Source organism: Pempheris klunzingeri, chromosome 7 (assembly GCF_042242105.1).
Source record: "Pempheris klunzingeri isolate RE-2024b chromosome 7, fPemKlu1.hap1, whole genome shotgun sequence".
NCBI classification, from domain to species: Eukaryota; Metazoa; Chordata; class Actinopteri; order Acropomatiformes; family Pempheridae; genus Pempheris; species Pempheris klunzingeri.
In genome coordinates, this window is record NC_092018.1 from 28,368,041 (window position 1) to 28,388,824 (window position 20,784).

Below are 20,784 nucleotides of genomic sequence, written 5' to 3' on the forward strand. Positions count from 1 at the left end.
TCAGCGTACAGTGCATGAATGGAAATCATTCAGTGTATATTCACCCTGTGACACAGGTCAGTTGGTGGGTAATCACAGCAGATAATGGCATAACATGTAGCCCAAAATATTAGATAACAGTTTTAATTACTTGCCAGAAAGTGAACATCTTTACAAAGGCCAACAACACGGTCTTTTCCAGGTTAAACACAGACAGTCGAGCCTTCAGACTGTTTGACAGTGTTCTTGCCTCATCACTACAGCAGACTCTAGTCACCACAGGGGGAGACCCTGACGGGCTGAGCCACAAGGAAACCCCACCAGGTCTTCTCTGACCCAGGACCAACTCCTGCTGACCTCTGGTGCCACTCTCAGTGAAATATTACCAAAACGTAAAAAGTGATCATGTCATGAGTGTGCAGAAGTGAGTGTCTGTCCTCTCTGTGCTGAAAAGAGCCACTCCTGTCACACACGGTTAGCGTCACGCCCAGCGTTGGGCGTCTGTCATTAGAGTGGTTTTCTGAGAGATAACACTGTCGGAGCTTCAGTCCGTGTGTGCGAGGTAGGAGAGAGGCAGGTGTGGGAGAGAGGCACTTTCACCCCCGGTCTCTTTTAGCCTCTTTAGCTGTGGCCTAGGGAGAGAGACACACAGAGAGAAACAGAGAGAGAAACTGCCCCGAGCACATCTCCACTGACCTACATTTCATCTGTCGCTTTTTCCACTCTTCCTTTTTTTTTTTCATCTCTTATTTCTCCTGTACCAACAGCTCCATAATTGTGATGTAATGACCAAAGCAAGCGTGATAAAATCCCAGACTGGTCAGGATGAAATGCTCTTGAAGACGGGCAGACAGAGGGAAGAGATAAAGAAAAGAAGAGACAGTGAAAGACGGACATAGAGGGGGTTGAAAATTAAAGGGATATGGGGGGGTGGGGGGGTAGTTAGCGCTTCAAAATACAATAAAGGTTTCTTTCCTTCTTGTCAAAGCAATAAAGTGTGTCCTTATATGATCTGTGTGCAGCGTGGACTTCAATCCATCTGAGGGCTGGGGACTCCATTAAGAGGGATTACGCCTCATTTCCGACTAGTCAGTGTTCTCCCGAAGCTACAGAGATAGCAGAGAAATTACATTAAACATGACCAACTATGTACGTCGTGTGTTGAGCGTGGATGGGGGGCGGAGGGGGGGTAAAAAAAGAAACATAGAGGCTGTGTTTGATGAGATATACTGGAGTGTAGGCTGCTCTGTCCATATGGTGGTATGAGGGAGGAAGGGAGCAGGAGAAGCAGACCGGGCCATGCCTCAGGGCTGAACTTGGAGAGGGAGACTGCAGCGCTCTGCACCGAGATGGGATCTTAGCTCCTTCTGCCTCTATGTTCACTGTCTGTTTCTATTGGCTGCCTGCTACATCTCTGTCTGTCTGTCTGTCTACCTATGTGACTGACAGTCCTCCTCCCTGGAAGGTCACCCAGATTATACTGACTGATTAGCTGTGAATCTGTTGTGTCTTCATCATTTGTTCTGTTTATTTCAGTTTGTCTCTTCCTTCTCTCCCAGCCCATTTTTAGCCCATGCTGGCGGCTAGCGGCTAGCGGCTAGCGGCTAGCGGCTAGCGGCGTGGCTCCAACGCTTTGGTCCAATCTGAAATATATCAACAAATGTTGGATGAATTGCCATGAAATTTAGCACACACATTCATGGTGCCCAGAGGATGAATCCTAATGACTTGAATAATTTTTGTCATCCATCACCTGCTGCCAAATGGCAGACACCTCATTCTTTCACTTCATTACCACCCTGAGGGGTCGACCATCTCTTTAGAGCTTAAAGAACCTTCCTGATTTAATCTGCATCAGGTAAAATGTCAGGACACAAGTATTTTCTCGTGATAGTCTACATGGATTGATTTTGAGTGAATCCAGCCAAGAGAATATGAATTTGTTCATCGTTGAGTTTGGATGTAATGCAATGTAAACACAGTGTGAGTGCAACCCAGTGCAGAAGAGACCCAACGAGTTTCCCTGATTATCGGGAGAACAGCCTCACATACGTGCACGTGTACAAACACGTGCACATCACACATGCACATCCACGTCTCTCCACAACAAAACAGCATTATGGTCAAGCTACTGTTGAGTGTGATCAGTTGGGAGATTGGATTGTGTGTTGAAAGACAAGAGGGAGAAAAACAACCAGCCTGGAGAGATAGTCCTGTTTCTTTTAAGGCTGTTCATTCATACCAGTCAGCGCTGCCCTTGAATCGACCACTAGGAAGTTAACTTATATATAATTAGATAAGTTTCCTCTTGAAAATAAGAAATTAGGCCACAGGTCTCTGAGGAATCTCCCTCTCCAATCTGACGACATGTTCCACACTGCCTCTTATTTTCCCCTGAAACAAGCAGGTGATTTTTCACTGCGAAACTGTGTGTGGTTGTGTGGTTGTGTGTGTGTGTGTGTGTGTGTGTGTGTGAGCACATGTGACTTTGTGGGTGTATTTGTGTGTCTATGCACATATCTTCTTTATTTGTTTCAAATACATATATATGTATGTATGTGAGCATGACCATATACTTCAATATGCTTTTTTTGCGAAATGAAGTGGAAGCTTTTTTCTATCATGTGCCAAATTGTTTCACGTATATTGCCTCCGTGTAATATGACATTGACACATTGACATGTCAAGTGAGAGCTAAGAGAAAGAAAAAGAAAGCCAAAGAGGGAGAGATGAGAGATGGAGACAAGAGGACACAGAGAGAGAGAGAGAGAGGCAGAGAGAGAGAGAGAGAGAGACAGAGAGAGAGAGAGGGAGATTGAAAATACACTTGAGAAATTTGCCGAGAGATACCACAAGTGACATAGGCAATTTCTGTGGAAAAATTACTTCATCATAATTTCAATCCCAAAAAGAATTGAAAGGAAAGCCCTGAAGGAGGAAGGCCAAGTCACCTTGAGAGGCATTAGGGGAAACGCTTACCCACCACACACACACTCATGCACACACACACACACACACACACACACACACTTTCTGAATATGGCTCAGTATAATTGTACGTGTTCATGCAAATCAAAAATGTTATCCTCATGTCTTCCTGTAATGAGTTACTCCATTATTTGGATTCAGCTACTTTGTCCGAGCCCTTTCTGATGCTACAGTGTTATACATCTGTGTTAAGTGCTTGGAGCCTGCGGTATATCAGAGTTAAAAATATACAACCTATTAGTCTGGCTGGTACTATTACTAGCATCATCTAATCAAAGCTTTATATAGAGCCAGTGGTTCAGACAAACAGTTTCATGTCTCTACCTCACAGTGCCAATCATCAGATTTTAATTGGATTTTTCTATTATCTATTTTTTTCATACAAAGCCATTAAGATATTAAATCTAGTTTTACTTTGAGTCAGTCATTTTCCCCTTCTCTCCTCTCTCCTTGTTCCTCTTAACATATATATAAATATATATATATGTACATATATTTTAGTAGGCATATCGAATGTGCCTCTGTAGCCCGAGGCTCTCTCTCAAAATAATTTAGTCGTCGTTGATTTCTTTGGGAGAGCTTAATAAACGTCGACGTTGAAATGGGGAGGAAATTGCAAACTGGGACTGGGTGAGACTTTCATGTTCGGGGCTACTTGATAGTTTTGTTGATTTTGTTGAAGTGTTTCGTAATGATACAAACCAATGGAGGATACGGCAACAGCTTTGCAAATCAGCGTCTTCACTTGATATCTACTGGTGCTTGGCGACAGAGGGGTCAGCCTGACAGAGACACTTCGTGATATCAGTCTTTATAGAAGAGGAGCACTGGAGCTGTGTGTCTGATTTGAGTGTGTGTGTGTGTGTGTACAGTCTCAGCCTTTTCAAGAAAAATTTGAAATCATTTTACGTCACATGCTGGGCTGTTGTTTTGTGCTACGTAGTAATAATCAGATTTCAAACTCCATTCTCCTGCAACAGCTTTTTCCCGTCCTCATTCTCTTGAGGCATCACCGGCTTGATTTACAGTAATCCCTCTCATCAAAACAAACAGATGCATCCTTTATATCAACCTCATGTCATAGTCCTCCCAAACTCTAACCCTTGACCTCTGACCCTCACCCTATCCTTAGGTGTCCAGTCCGGGGGGGCTTTTCTAGAAGACCAATAACGGAGCCCTGGGGGACGCCATCGAAAGATCCTCTTACTGTCTGTCGCACAGTCGCAGCACTAAGCACTATAATCTGAAGGGAGGGGGAGTGATCAAGGGTGTGTGTGTGTGTGTATGGGTGATGATGATGATGTGGGGGTAGGGGTGGGTCTGTGCAGCGTGTTTTTAACCCCTCCCTCGCTCACATCCCCATCCCCTCTCGTTAATCTGGAGTCTAGCATGTGGATTAGTGGACACTCTGCAGCACCACTGTTTGACAGAACGCTGCGTTTCCTACAGAGAATATAAGATTACGTCTTTAAGCAGTTTACACTCACTGCTCTGTGAGAATATTGGAGTTAGCACATTGGCTAATGACATGCTATGCAATCAGAGCACTGCTACATGCTTTACTGCTGTGGTCTGATGAATATACAGCCCACATGAACATAAGAACACATACTGCTGTGTTTTTTAGTTACTTAGCGAGATTATGCATGTCTTGCCCAACAGGTGTTACTAATTTCAACCTTTTTTTTTGTTCCTCTCTCTCTCTGCATGCAGTGGGTGCCAGATAACACAACCCCCCCCCCAGCAAACACACAAACACATACAGCTTCATCATGTTAATACGATCATCACCTTTAACGTTGGGTGGATGATTTGACATCTCTCTTTGTTTGGGCTGAGGTAAAATGAGTCTGTTAGTCTGTTAATCCACCAGGATTAAGAAACAACAACAATCCCCCATGGAGTGTGTGTGAGAGAGAGAGAGTGCAATACATGTGTGATTGCATGTATGAATTTTGATTTGGACACTTCCTTTCTTTTAAATTTTGTTCAATCTGGAAATCTAGTCAGCAATATTACTTTAAGGGCTCAGTGTGGAAACATGGTACGTGAAGATGATAGTGATGATGATGGTGATGATGGTGATGATGAGTAGGAGGAGGAGGAGAAGAATAGATGTTGAGGGAGGGGTATAGGGTAGAAGAGTGTAGGGATTAGTTGATATTTCCCTGGCATTACGTACGCTTTGGCGAACATCTACTTAAGTCCTGCCTTATGCGCTGCTGTCTGGAACACACACACAAAAAGCCCTCTGTCCCATTCACACACACAATGACTATTAGTACAGTCCAGCTCATCCTCTCAATGCGCAGAAGAAAAGAGAGAAAAACATGTTAAGTCTTTGTCCTCTTCTGTCTGGGCCTATTCATTCTCCCATACATGGGAGGAAGAGTAATGGGGAAAAGAGAAAGAAAAAATTGGAAAGACATAGATGATGATTTGTCCATTGAGGTTTATGGTTGAGATGGTAAACACTTAGTTACTTCAGAGTGGCCTTAGTGAGTCTGGATGTGTTCAAACCTTCACAAAAGAATGGCTGCTGTGCCTAAAATAATGGAATTCTGTATTGGCAATATCACTGATCACATATTCATAATAATATGATGCTACAGGGGACACTAAAGCCTGAACAACCTGGTCACTCATTTCAGCACGGATTTTTTTTTTTTTTTTGCAGAACGGTGTGACACTGAGCATTAACATTACCATACATGATATTAAGATACTAAAACAGATTTATTTTATTTTGTTTGTATGATATGAATGTATAATAATTTGCATTTGTACATTAAAAAATGGGTTTTCCTGAAAAAAATCTGTCAAGACTGTAAATGCATCATATATCAACATATGAGCACATTTCTCTGCACTTATACTATGTACTTGTTCTTCAGCGTGTTCTACATGTTAAGCATTGTATATTATATAGACAAATTATTTACAGATTAATGACCAATGGCCAAACAATAGAATAATAGGTTGTTCACTCAAGCTGCTGAGTTTAAAAGTTTAAATGGCTAATTGATAACTGCCCTCCTTACTAGTATTTGAATTACACTGAAAATTTAATCACAAATTCCAAACAAAATGCCAGAAGTACCTTACATTAGTGACAACCATACTAAAGAGGGTTGGATGATAATATCCTGATGCAAGTTTTGATGCATCCTCTCAGTGCTATCCTATGATATTAAAGTGATAATTTAATGTGTCTCTCCTTCCTCCTCCTGGGATTTTTTCCCTCCTCTATCCTCCGTTTCTTTTGCTTTACATACTGTACTTAGCCTGCGCTCTCTCTTTGCTTTAGTGGCTGCCACTTCCAATCTCTCCTCTCCTCCTATCCCTTCCCCCTTTTAACTCATTCTGAATTATCCATAGCCGCATCGCTCCCTCAATTTCCCTCTCCTCCCCTCTCCATCCCCCTCTTTCCTGTCTGCATGCTCGCTCACTCTCTCTGTCTCTTGTTCCCGTCTCTTCCCCCTTCTCTCAATTTGCTCTCTTACTTTATGGCAGCCTTTCACTTTCTTCATCCTCTCTTCTCACCCCCCCCCCCACACTCCATCCTGCTCTCTATTCCCTTGCTCGTCCCCTCTCTCTCTCTCTCTCTCTCTGTTTCTCTGTGTCTCTCACTTAGTGTAACTGTAGGATATAGGTCAGCAGGGCGGCTTGGCTGACTCGTGTCTAGACTCAGCCTCAGTCTTGGGGGCATGCAGTCACACAGCGGAGCACATTGACCAGCACAATCGCAGCACCACACTGGAGCTCCATTGACTGACTGTGTGTGTGTGTGTGTGTGCGTCCGTGGAAAACACACGCAAATGGGCACGCGGAGGAAAAAAGCTGAGGGGCAAAGTTCTTCTAAGGAGGCTTCCCAGCACGCTGGGCATTACCAAAAACATTAACGCCATCTGTGATGAAAAACAGAGAGGTAGAAATGTCAGCGTAAATGCCATTAGTTGGGAGCTGGTATTTACAGCAGGGCAAACATGACCACAGGGCGCTGCTTTAAATTGATCTGAAATTTCTTAAGCGTGCATAAATGCAAATTCAGTGCTGATGACAGGAGTGCTAATGTGGCATTCTGTAATGTCTGCCTTGTTGAGCTGGACGGATAATATAACCCCCAAAAATATGAAATGGAAATTAAACTGACTATAGCAAGTGTGCGGCTGCCTGAGCTCCATGTGAGCTGAATGCACTGTAACTGCGTCCGTGTTGGAGGGTTTTTAAAGGGGGGTCGGCAGCTGTATGGCAGTGGGTGCTGCAGGGTGCAACATGCTGTGGGGAAGGGTAGATGGGGTGACAGTGAGTGTGTGTGTGTGTGTGTGTGTCTGTGTTAGGGCAATGATTCATTCAACTGAGTCTATGTTCCACCCCTCCTCCTCCTGCTCTTCCTCTCGCTCAGTCTGTGGTCCAGATGTGATCTCCCCTCTTTCTCCCTGGATACTGATTCAGTCCCTCCACCCAGCCTGCCAGCCCTCTGTCTCTGCAGCCAGACCAATGAGGTGATGGGTGCAGGAGGGGGACATGCAGTGGGTGCACATTAGTTAGATGTGGCATTCACAGCCTCTAATAATCACGAACCTCTAAATATTGCAACACTAGTGTAATGACCTGCATTTAGTGTACATGGTGTTTCACAGAGTGCTTTAAGATCTCTGTGTAACACGTGAAAGCATGTTACCACCACTCTATCTATCTATCTATCTATCTATCTATCTATCTATCTATCTATCTATCTATCTATCTATCTATCTATCTATCTATCTATCTATCTATCTATCTATCTATCTATCTATCTATCTATCTATCTGTCTGTCTATCTGTCTATCTATCTATCTGTCTGTCTGTCTGTCTAGAAGCCCATCTGCTTCTAGATGTCATAATGAAAGAAATGCCAGAACTAAGTAAATGAGAATAACGTTTCACATGTGCAAAGGTATCCTACAATAGTTTACTGTGATGAACGTGTTGAATTTGATATATCACAATAAGTAATCCCTCTGTTAAGACAACATAAAGTTAAGCTAACTTATATCAGGTAAACACATCTTCCTGATATTTCTTAGCTTATAACAGCACCTGACTGATATATTAGCTCAGTAATATGATACTTATCAACCAGCTCTGTCCTTCTATCTGCTGTTGACTGTGTTAACTTGTCCTAAGTTACCTCCTTTAAAGTGTTTGTTTACTACTGTTTCATGGCGCTGATGTGGCAGTAACTCATGAGCCTGAACTGTAACTACAAAAGAAGTTTTCTGTGAATAAAGAGTAAAAATAGGAATATCTCACTAATTATGATTAAAATTCACAGAGTTTTTTTTACTTTAGTTATTTATTTAATTCATTATTTGATTTCCAAAATTATAAACCAAATATTATCATGCCAGACTTTTATAGTGCAATAAGAAATATGAATATACTTTCTTAGATATTATTTTATTATACTGCTGCTGTCATGAAGAGTCACCACCAAAATGTGTGACCTTCATTTATTGGTTTTTGTCATTTGTTCATGATTATGATTTGTTGATCTTTGTTTTTTCTCTGCCTGGTAACAGTAGCGTCCACACTATGCCACGCTGAAATATTGATAGTTGAGTGGGATTAGAGGTGTGCTAGTGCACTGCTGTGTGTGTGTGTGTGTGTGTTGTCAGCATGTATGAGTGTTTCAGAGTGTGTGTGTGAGTTGTAGAGTGGGAGAAAAGCGAGTCTTCACATGGCTTTTAGAAGACAAATCCAATCTGTGATGTAGCTTCATGTTACCTTGCTCCCAGCCCATAAATAATGTTATGTCTGCTGTCTGCCTCCTTCTGCCTCGACCTCACCACTTTTGTTTCTTATTTTTACCTTCTACTTTCACGCCAGTTGCCTTTTTTTTCTCTCATTTGAAAACTTATTAAGTCACTAAGTAAATCAATCATAGTCTCTTTCTCTATAATCCCCCTCCCAGCCCCTGTCTGTCATCCCGTCTTCCTCCCTTTATCTTTAGCGTCTCGTGGGTTAAAAGCATGAAAGAGCTTTCTTTCTTCACTAATGAGAAAACCTGCTGGCAACTTCAACTCTCGTTCAACATGACAAATACAGAGAGACACGCATGTATACAGGTACACACATGCAGAAACACACGAAGAAAGGCCCACGAATGACACGATCATGTACAAAATGGTTTCTATCATCTTGGTAATGATTGATTGTATGAGTTAATTTCAGGTCTTCCTAGATCATGTAGACTAACATCCTCTCTCAAAGAATCATTCTGTCACAAAGTGGAAACACATGCATGCATACAGAGGCATACGCACATGCATGGATGATTGTGCGTTCAACCTCCATGCATATGCAGATGTTAAACATGCAAACACAAATATTTTCTCTGAGCACAGACGTTGTCACATCATCCCACAGTGATCCTGCATCACCTGGATGCTAGAGAACATCAGAGAAAATGGTTTTAGAACAACAGTTTCTCCTCTCCCTTTCACCACCTCTTGTTGCCAGAACCAATTTCAGCTGCTCTTTCTGTTTGAGAGGGTGCAGACGGGCTGAAATCAACAGATGTGTGGCTGGAAATCTCATTACAGGGCATTATGAGGCACAGATATTGTTATGATTACTCTGCAATGTTACCTTAGCCGGCACACGTAATAATGACGGAGCTGAAGGACGCCATGTTAGATCCTTCTTAGCTTGATGTAATCAATCACACGCATCCTCTTGATACAAGAACAAACAACTTGACTTTCAGAGTATAATATGGGATGGTTATCTTTTTTGTTTGTGCTGGAGTGTAAATGTGTGTGTAGTAAGAGACGAGGTTGTAAGTTAGTCATTACTGACTGGTGTTTGTGCTGTTGGTGCAGCTCTGTTCTCGCACTGTGACCCTGTTTTGTAAGTTTCAGTCTGCACAAGACAAATTGAGTATTTCACACAAAGTCAGTTAACTTCCTGGTAAAACGATCTAAAATGAATGGACAGCAATTCTGATAGTCGGTTAATTGCAAAAATGTCAAATATCTGCTGGTTCTAGTGGCTGATATGTGAGGATTGAATCATTCTAAATGAAACATGCCAAGTGATGAGCATTTTTCATTCTGTCTTACATTTTATGGACGACATGATTGATTGATTAATTGAAAAATAATCAACAGATCAACTGATGATTAAAATCAATATTTGTACTTCATGTGAGTATTGCCATTTCATTCTGCTCTATACTTCCACTTAATACTTCCACTACTCACCTAAACTACATTTATTTGACAGCTTTAGTTACTAATTACTTTTCAGATTTAAAATAATACATAAAAAACACGATCAGCTTATAAAATATAATCTATTGTAAAAGATTAAACCAGTAGTTTCCACCCATTTTGGCACAAGACCCAAAAAAAGAAAGCATCGTTGGAACTGTGTGTCACAAGTGTGATTTGTTAGCAATATTTCCACCAAAGAGACATTTTATCTCTAAACTTCAGAGATGGTTCAGTTTAAGTAAGTAAGATTCATAGAAATCACATTTTTCACTCAACAGAAAAAAAACAAAGATTAGAGAAAAGTCCAAAAATGAAAACTGATTGTTGTATCAAAGCTGTGTTTTTTCTGCTCTCCTCTCCCACAAATGATCTCAAAACTCTGCAGAAGTATCTTGTGACTGTTCAGGTTGGGAGTCACTGGACCAAACTAGCTAGTTGTGTATTAAATATAAAACTAGCTCCACCTCGATCAGCTCCAACAGTAAAATGCTACTTACACATTGATGCATCAATATCAATAACATTTGGGGAAATGAGCTTATTTGCTCTGTTGCCAAGATTTCGATGAGAAGTCTGATGCCTGTTGGGTAAATATGTAGCTGGAGGCAGCAGCCGCTCATCTTAACTTATCAGCACCTGTGAAGCTCAACTAATTGGCTCAGTTTATCTTCCTCCTTTAACGTGAAAACCTACCAAACCACCTGTGTGGTATTCCTAAATGTTCATCACTTCTCTGTCGTCATCTCTAACTCTAAACGTATCAGAGGAGAGGATCCAGCGAGCCGGTCCTCTGCCCTTCTAACCTCATTTACTGTTGGACGATGATTTATATGTGTGTGCATCCCTATATAGACTGATGTAACAGTACATCTCAACCCATCCTCCGCTTCCCATCCCCTTTTCTGTCTCTGTCTCCTCTCTTTCACCCATGTTGCCCCAGGCACCACTGTCACTTCCCATCATGCTTTGCTCTAGCAGTAAAAGTGATGCTACATTGCTGTGTGGTGCGCTGCTGTGTTTATGTGTGGTTGTGTGTACGTTTCTCCTGCCTGGGAAACACAGCATAGTCTCTTTTTATCATTGTTCATTTAAATATATTGTATATTGTATTTTTGGTGAAGGGAAAGTGAAAAGGTGTTTTCTGGCAGAGTGCATTATTGTCATTTTACTATTTTTTCCCCCAGTGATCTGCATCTTAGAGGGGAAGGAAGCAAACTGCTGTTGCATGTGAACTGATCTGCGTGTAATCCACATTACATGATACAGCGGAAGCTTTATGTTTTACCTTTTACCAAAGCACATTGATCCCCATATGTACAGGCCTCCTGGGAAAACCACAGCTGCAGACAATCAATGATGGTCAATTTACAAGCCAACCATACATGACAGCTATTCATCCATACAGTCCACATTCAGTCCCACAATCCACATAACTGAACATCTATACATCTACACTTGTTCATTACACTGAAATAAAAAGCTGCTTTAGATTTATCTTGTCTCCCATCCATCCACTGTACTCTCATCTACTCACTAGTACGCCCTGAGGTCTCAAATCATAGTGTAGCTCAGTGTTGCAGCCCTTGTGTAATTTGTTTATAGCCTAACATTAGCCTTTTAGTTCTGCCAATTACATGTACACTTCAAAAAGTAGTGTTCATTTGTGAAGATTATCATAAGTATCATGCACAAAGCTTATTTTCTGCAATAATCCAGAATCCAAAGGAAAAATCTCATTGGCTTTTTGTCAAGGGAATCACGGCGTTGCTGACGTCCAGGTTGGCCTACAAAAATATCATCCCTGCAGCACTGTGGTCCGACAAGACAGGATGGCAGACTGACAGTGGTCAATGTTAAGGTTGTGGTTCTTAGTGAGATATACCAACTTAGGTGTGGATAGACTAAGGCTGCTGGAGTAAGACATGTAATCATCATGGTATCATCATTACATGTCATTTTATGTGTTATTTGGCATCATCCTGTTTCAAACATAAAACACATCAAATAATGGCGGTAACGTACTGTTTCATGAGGACTTTCACTTTGACACCAGAATTTCCCATTAAGATTATGGTTTATAATATGATGGTGTTCATGACTTGTGTGAATGTGTGAAGGAATATGACAACATTGTGACTGAACAACAAACATAAGCATGATAGCATGAAGCATCCTAATAATTCTTTGCTGTTCTTTGCAGCTGTGCAGAGAAGTTGTCACACACTCCTAAAAGCTGACACATACTGCTGATTTGTTCGCTTTTTTCATAAAAAAAAAAAAAAGGTTCAGATTTTTCTATCTTAATACAATACTGGCATGTAATGTGTGCATCAAAAAAATTAAAATTGTTTGTTGCTGTTTGTCCTGTTTCACAAATGCATTCAAAAGCAGCAGCTTTCAGATGGTCGAATCAAGCGAGTATCTTTGTCCCAGGTTTTTTATTTGTGGGCAATAAACCTGCAGTTCATGGGACTGCCAGGACTGTCCCTCCGTCACAGCTCAGGAAGGAAACACTGTCTGGGGAGCCGATAATTGAAAATTTCATACTTTCAAAAGACTGTAACATTACAAGATAGTCACTCTATGGCTGAAGGCTAAAGCCTTTTTTTAACTTTGGCTGTTAGAGAGTGACTAAAGTATAGTCGCTCTACGGAGGGAGTTCTTAATGGCTTGAAAGGAGAAGAGAAATAATTACATTCTCTTTCTGCTTATGTGCATGAGGAATGTTTGATAGCTTCAAAACGTATTCATGACTTGAAATGTTTCTCATGTATGTTCCCCTAATGCTAGCCATCAGTTGACCCCCTATACACAAACGATGCATAAATTCAACTAGATACACATAAAGTAAACATATAGCGATAAGTGCACAATGCTAAAATAAACATGTGACTAACATCCTTGTCATCTTCTGCCTCCCCTTTCCATCCATCCAGTGTGATTTAGCTGTGAGTGAGTGTGTCGCAGAGGCCATGTTTCCTAGCCTTCCTGCTCCCACAGTCGTGGTCGTATGAAACATTAAAGCCAAACTCAGACCATCCATATTTCATACAGCATTTTGCAAACAACAGATGAATAAATTATACCATGAAAGTGGGCATAACCTCTGCATCAGCATATCACCGTGGCCTATTTCTCTGCTTTTCTGAATGGTGAGTGGGGCTGATGTGTGTGTGAAACGGGCATGTGTTGGGGGGCGACTATGTATGTGCATGTGAGCGTACCTGTGTCCTGCCCGTGTGTGTCACTCATGTCTAGCTGCACACACGTGTGTTCGGTGTCAGCAGGGTCAGGCGTGCACTCTTCAAGGATTAATGAAAGCTCCGTCGTGCCCCTTCTGTGAAAAAGAACAACACTGATACACTTGCCAGCTCGCCTCCTCTGCCCCCATCCATTATGATTCTCATAAAGACTCTCTTATATAATATGTCCAGCCATTAATGGAAAATAACACTCGACTCCAACAAAGGACAGAAATGTAATTACCGGTTTGAATAGCACTGCTGCTCCTTATTCTTACCCAGAGAGAGAAGGGAGAGAGACAGAGAGTGACAGAGAGCGACAGGAAAGCAAGGGAAGGGCTGAGAGACCTGGCAAACATTTAGTGAATGGAGGGATTATGAAGAGGTGGTGGGAGTGAAGGTCAAGGGAGCAAAGGCAGGAGGAAAGGTAACAGTGGACAAGGGGTCATCATTAGTCCTTTTATCTCTTCCTTCCATTTGACCTTTTTTTTTTTGCAGTCCCTGACACTAAGGGGTGTGAGCAAGTAAAAATTCTATCTTCTGATCCTCCACGTAAGAGCACCTGTTCCCATGGTCACAAATTAACTTTAAGGCTCTACTTGGTTAAGTTTAGGGGACGATCGTGGTCATGATTTAAAGAAACCATGCAAACAGCCATAGCTGACTACATGTTGGATCCAATATCTCTCTCCTGTCTCCTGTCTAATCTTTTATCTCTTTTCTCTTTTTTTATTAGCAAAAAGGATTTAGGTAACAAGCTTCTTATTTTATCAGTTGCAGCTAATTGACACTGATTCATCGCTAGAATCAACATGTTGACAGTTTTCAAAAAACAGTGTCGCCTGAAAGCTTTTTCATCCGACATCATTTATGCGGGAAACATCAGCCTGTAACTGTCCAGCTGTGGGTCGGCCGTGTGTTTTATAAGTTAACAAGACCAACAAGGTGGCAACTCTGCTCTGCTGAGAATCTCCCAGCTAAACCCTCATGCTTTGTATTTCAATTAACTGATTAACCGCACAGTTCTGCATCCAAAACTCAAGTAGTTGGAAAAAGCAGAAAAATATCATGCAAGAGTTGTTTTGTCTGATACATTGAATTAGTTTTTTGTATCTTATGCTGTTCAGCTTATTTCAGGTTGTGGCTACGTGTTGTGAACATCAGTCAGGCTGACATGCAAAGCTGCAGTGTTATTACCCTCTCAGCTAACATAATGTGATTACAGATCTTCAAGTTTTTAGTCACATATAATTTTAGCTACTTGCAAATGTTGAAAGCTAAACCTAATTAAGATTTGATAAGGAATTTGAAAGGCTTCTGATTGAGCACGCTGATCTGAATCTGAGTTTTGATTTGATAAAATGACATCAAAACCCAGCCCTTGTGTGCAGTGTCACAGTCAGACACTTTGCAGCCCACCCATCCAGCCTGACTTCATCCCTGCAATGCTGTGACAATGTCACTCTTTTTTTGCTTTCGCTAATTATTTCAAGAACGCTGTAATTAAAACAGAATCCTTCATTGATGTTTGCTGTTGTTTGCAGGGGACATGTGTGAAGAGATTTCTCAAGTTTTGTATCAAGATATTGATTTCAGACACATCTGTGCTTTAGCATGTGACTCTACAGACATACCTATTGTGCCTAATACTTTACTTATTATTGAGGATAAATCTGTTTGTTTGACATGAATTCACATTATCAGCGATCCTCCCCGTTCTTGTGACAGGCATCACTAATGTTACAGGCATCACGTCAGGCATGTTTGCTGTTTTTCCTTAAACATGCTGAAGGCAAAGACACACTGTGGCTGCATGTGTGCGTCCATGGGTGCTCCTGCGACATTTCTGCGCACATTAGTGTCTGAGCATTTTATTGAGTGTGTATGTGTGAGTAAACATGCCTCTGGCAAAGACAAAGGCATTAGAAAAACACACAGTTAACATCTGGAAGAGAGCTGGACTGACAGAACATTTTCACTGTTACTCCCTGCAAGGGGGCAGGTGTGTTTCCATACATGTGTGTGCGTCCATGTGTTTACCTTTGTGTACGTACACGTGCATAGAAATTAGCATGCGTTTGTGTGTCCTATTGGTTCCAAGTCTGCCTGCCTGTGTTTATTTTTTTGCCATGCATCTGAATGTTTATTATGTACAACAACAATTTGCATGGCTGCATTATGAATCATCTGTGTGTTACAAATCACCTCCTGAACACATCTAACCTTCATGGTTCAACTTCTGTGTGAGTTCATGTGTTAGTCAACGTGTGGATCTGGGCTACTGACTCCGGCTGACCCCCACATGTGCGTTTGGATACAGGGAAATCTTTTGCAATAGCCTATAGCATATATATATATATATATACATTTGTGGAGTAAAATCAGTTGCTGCAACATTTACTCTACAGCATGTGTGTGTTTACAGCACAGAGTTGATTCCAAAAAGCTTTGAAGAGGGATTTAAGAAGTATAGCCGTCAAAGTTCATTAGAAGAAAATTACAGTTAACTTTATCTACATGCTGCTCTGTGCACATTGCACGATGCTGACATCACTATTATATTCAATTAACGTCAACAAAATATTTTCATTTCCCTCTTTGGACCCATTGTCCTCCCATTTCCTCATTACTTATTGGGAAGAAGAAACATTGACGATTAAAAATTGAAGCCCCTTCTCGTGAATAATTTATCAGTGAGTGGCATATGTTAAATATGTGTTGAAAGCATACATTAGGTTTGTTTTGTATACAAATCAGCTCCAGGCATGCACCCTTAGGGGGGAGATTGTAGCCTGGGAGATTTGGCGTATACTGATGGTTGTATTATTTAGACGTGCATAGATTTCTATCCCTATTCCTGCTGTTGCTTGTGTTAACTGTGTCTGATTATTCCACGCATTATTTCGACTGACGGAGAGGAGAGACAGTTTATTATGCGAGGAGTGAGGCTTGTTGAGATGCGCACATTTTTTGTTATTCAATCTGTATATGTTTTGTTTATGTATGCTGAACATAAAACATAGTCAGAAACTGAGCTCTAAGGTAATTTTAAGAATTGCATTTGTATAGATACTATATATTTGGATTGTCTTATTTGTATTGTACATTGTGGACTTCTCAGAACTAAGCACATATATTGCATGCAAGGTGAGTGTCAGGGTGTTTAAACGTATTAATCTGTTCCTTATAGCAGTCATGTGTTTGCATCTTGACCTGCAAGGCCAAAATGTAACACTAAACCTAACCTTAACCCAGGACAGGCAGGCAGGTGGAGGTGTAGAGGTTAAGCTGAATATAGGGTGAGATAAGACCGCAGGTGATGAATTGAATGTCAGAGGTCGGAGAGCTTATTCAAGGAGAGAAGGGATGTGCAGGGTCACTATGTTTCACAAACTTAAACAGAGGATGGGCCTTCCCCTCCTTTCTTTTTCTGTTCTTTTGTACAAACAGAAGGGCAGGTCTGAGGTCTGCTGTTTACTGGTGGACTTGAAACAACATGGTTTAATGACTTTTGATAGGAAATATATGATCAGGTTGTTGGTTTTATTTACTTTTTCTTGCCTCACTCTCAGGACTTAAGATAAATGAAACATGCATAAAAAGTGACAGACTGAAGTCTAATCAGTGATGTTTTTTTTCTTTAAACATGTTTCTACTGCCAGCTTTAACCTTTTCTTATCAACTGCAGCCAAATATTCCCAATGTTTCCAGATTTGGCATGAAGACATTACAGACCTGATCAAGACGTTTCATGGTGAGCAACAAAGTGTTGAATGTTTTGAGTGAAAGTGGAGGCGAAGAGAGAACAGGGGGGGAAAAGTGACAGAAACAAGAGTTGCGGTGGGGGGAGGGAGAGGAAGGAGAAGGCGGGAGGGGGAGGCTGAAGCATCTCACGCTAACACAGATCATGATCATCATGTTGGCAGGATCTGAAAGATTAGACACATCAATAGTTTATGAATCTCCACAGAGTTGCGCTCAATTCCCTCTTCTATAAATTACTAAATAAGGGCATTTACATCACAGCACCACAGCAAACTTTTTCCTTTTCTCCACTGTTTCCTTTCATCTTTTTCTAGTTGAAACTTGGACACAGTCCATTTGACCCTCATGATCTGAGTAATAAGAGAGAGGAACAGAGGGGAAAATACAGATGAGGATGTCTTTATTGCTGTTGTGATTCAGTACAGAAGATAGAGAGAGAGGAAGAGAGGGAGAAAGAATAAAAGGAAAAGAAGACGTGGTAAAGACGCGAGCACCTAAAAGACTGACATAATTAATAGATGTGGCCCGCCGATACACATGAATTATGCAACTTTTATATTCAAGAAAATTACAAACACAACCCATTGGGAGAGAATGGAGAGGAATCATTATCTGCAGACTTGAACCTTTGTAAAATGCACCAAATTTTTAATAATTAATCCACATAAACAAATAACACATGAATAAAGAACACTTAAAAAGCCACCCAAGCCACAGGAGTTATGCGAACTTCCTCTGTAACTTGTGTGTGGTGAGGAAGACAGCAGCGGGAGGACATCGAGAGGAGACGAGATAGATGGGAGGAAAGAGAATGAAAAATTTTGATTGATAAACAGATTGATGAGTTAATTCAGATTCTTTTCAGATAGTTCATATTTATATAAAACCAGCTTGCATGTTCAAATGCTATAAAGTTTAAGCTGAAGGACGTGTGTGTGTGTGTGTGTGTGTGTGTGTGTGTGTGTGTGTGTGTGTGTGTGTGTGTGTGTGGACAGCAACACATTAGAGATAGTCATTCATTAACAGTCTGTTCCTCTGTCTTCACAGAGCGAAAAAGTTTGTAGAGTAAAAGTTAAATAACATTCAGAAACACAATAACTGTTTCTACTTAGGGACGACCAGTAGTGTAGTGCTGCTGATGTTTCATACACACTTTGGTACGTACATTACAATCAAACAAGCATGGCTCACTTCCCAAACTTACCTCTGTCTATCCCTCAGGAGTTGAGTTAAAACCGTTGATCATCTGTAACATTTCAGAAAACAGTGTAAAACATCCATTTCACAGTCCAAAGCTCAAACACACTCACTTTACTATCATATTAGACAAAAAACAACATGTTCAGTTTCAACTTAATGATTATCAGTTTTAGAAGTAGATTTGATTAATCCGCATCTAGATTTATATTTTTTAGAAATAAGATGTAGTCTGACCACACACACACACACACACACACACACACCGTCACATATATCCATGAGAGCAGGACAGTAAATATGTCAGACTGGGTTAGGATGCTGTGGCTGAAGAGAGGGGAGGACAGGAGGACACCCTACAGTGACCACACAGTGATGCCCTACGGGGGCTCTGACTGGAAATGAGCAAGTGCTGCGACACACACACACACACACACATACACACACACACACACACACACACACACACACACACACACACACATGTGGAGTCCATAGTCACCTTCAACATAGTGCAGCATGTGTTTCACACCAACAAGATCAGTCAGAAAAGCTCACACCAGTGGCTTTTTAAATAATGCGGCTAAAATCTCAAGTACATTTGTTTTGCTTCTGCCAGTAACTCCTCCTGATCTCCTCCATCCACTTTGTCCTTCTCTTCTCTCTTTTAGTCTTCATTTGCAATTAAACTTCTTTGTCTTCCTACCACAGAAACATGGCCATAACATTTTTATTATATAATAAGTCCCATATTGTAGAGAGAGAGATTTACATTGTTTTTGTGATTATAGAGCAGCTATAGGTGTTAACTGAATACTGAGAAAGTATCAAAACACTCAATCCATGCAGAGATGCACACAGCCTGTATTCAGGTAGAGTGCATTAAAACAAGCTGACAGGGCTTTTGAAAGGTTGTGATGGCTCGACTATAAGGTCACGGCTCACAGACAGACCTGACCATTATGATTCCCAGGTCAAATACTGCTGCTTTTGGCATTTGATACGGATGAACAAGGCACCCTTCATCATCTGTATGAGACGCTAATGAGTAATGTAGTATAAAGAGCGAAAAAGTCCATGTTGGGACACTGCAAGGGTGGAATGACGGGTCAGACACAGGAATTTCATCCAGGAGACCAAGGCTCATGTGTGTGTGAAACCAAAAGTGGAACTTATAACCTAAACCATCATTATTTCTTCATTATTAACCAAGTAGTTTTGGTGTGTAAACCACAATGCGACTGTTTCAGAATGCTAACCATGTGTTCATTATTGTTACCATGATGACAAAGGCCCGTACACCTGTGGCAAGGACAGGCAGTGGGTCTCATGCAGACACCGAAAGGACATCAGTGTGTGACGACCATTTGGAGCGAGGAGGTGGCCAGAACAGCTGCTCTGAGGCCGAGGCCATGGAGGGGTGCCTCGTGTATCGGTATCAGATGCTGAGGGGTGTGACAAAGCAGTGGTATTTGACGGCCTGGGTCATGTTAGGCATGCCTTCAGCATAGTGTACCTGGGTCCACCATCCTCCATCCACCACCTTAACGGTACCGTTGGGGTTAGGTTAGTGGTTACCGTTGGCGAGCGTTCACATGGAAATACTGAGGGGCAGTCAAGAGGAACTGAGTGAACGTTAAGCCTCATTTGCAGCCAAATAAATAACAAGAGTAGCAGGTTAGATGCCAAAAATTCTGTGTGTTGAATCAGATTCTGTGACGTCTATAGAAATTTAACAGGTTAACAAAGGGTGAGGGGGAGCGTGTCGAGGTCAGGCTGAGGTCAGCTGAAGTTCAGGTGAGAGAATCTGATGGTCCACAAAATTAAGTGTAATACTGATAACTATTTCATGTTGCTGTTTGTGAAACTTTATACTGTGGGATTAGCGAGCAAGCATTAACTTAGTGGTAAACATAACACAAAAGCACATTGTGCCTTGAAAAGGAAATTGCCGGATTGCTGCAATTTAGTTAGCTTGCTGAAGCTAATGTTATTCTCTATATAACATCTTACTGCTAGCATTACTAGTACTTTATATAATGTCATCAGTGACCTGATCGAGCTCAGGTGTTCCTGGACCAATCAGAGGGGGAAGTTATTGCTGGACAGGTGTCATGCCTCACTCCTGTATTATGCAAAATGGACTTTTTAATGTCTTTTAAACATAAATGTGTGTACTCACTATGCTGTTACTGTGATTTCTTTTTACCAGAAATAACTACTTAACTAATATTACAGGAAGCTTGTTGTTTGATATTAATCATCCTATTAATTACAATGGTAATTGTTTACATGATGTACTCACTGTGCTACATGCACATGCAAACACATTTCCTCTGTAGCTCCTCACAGCA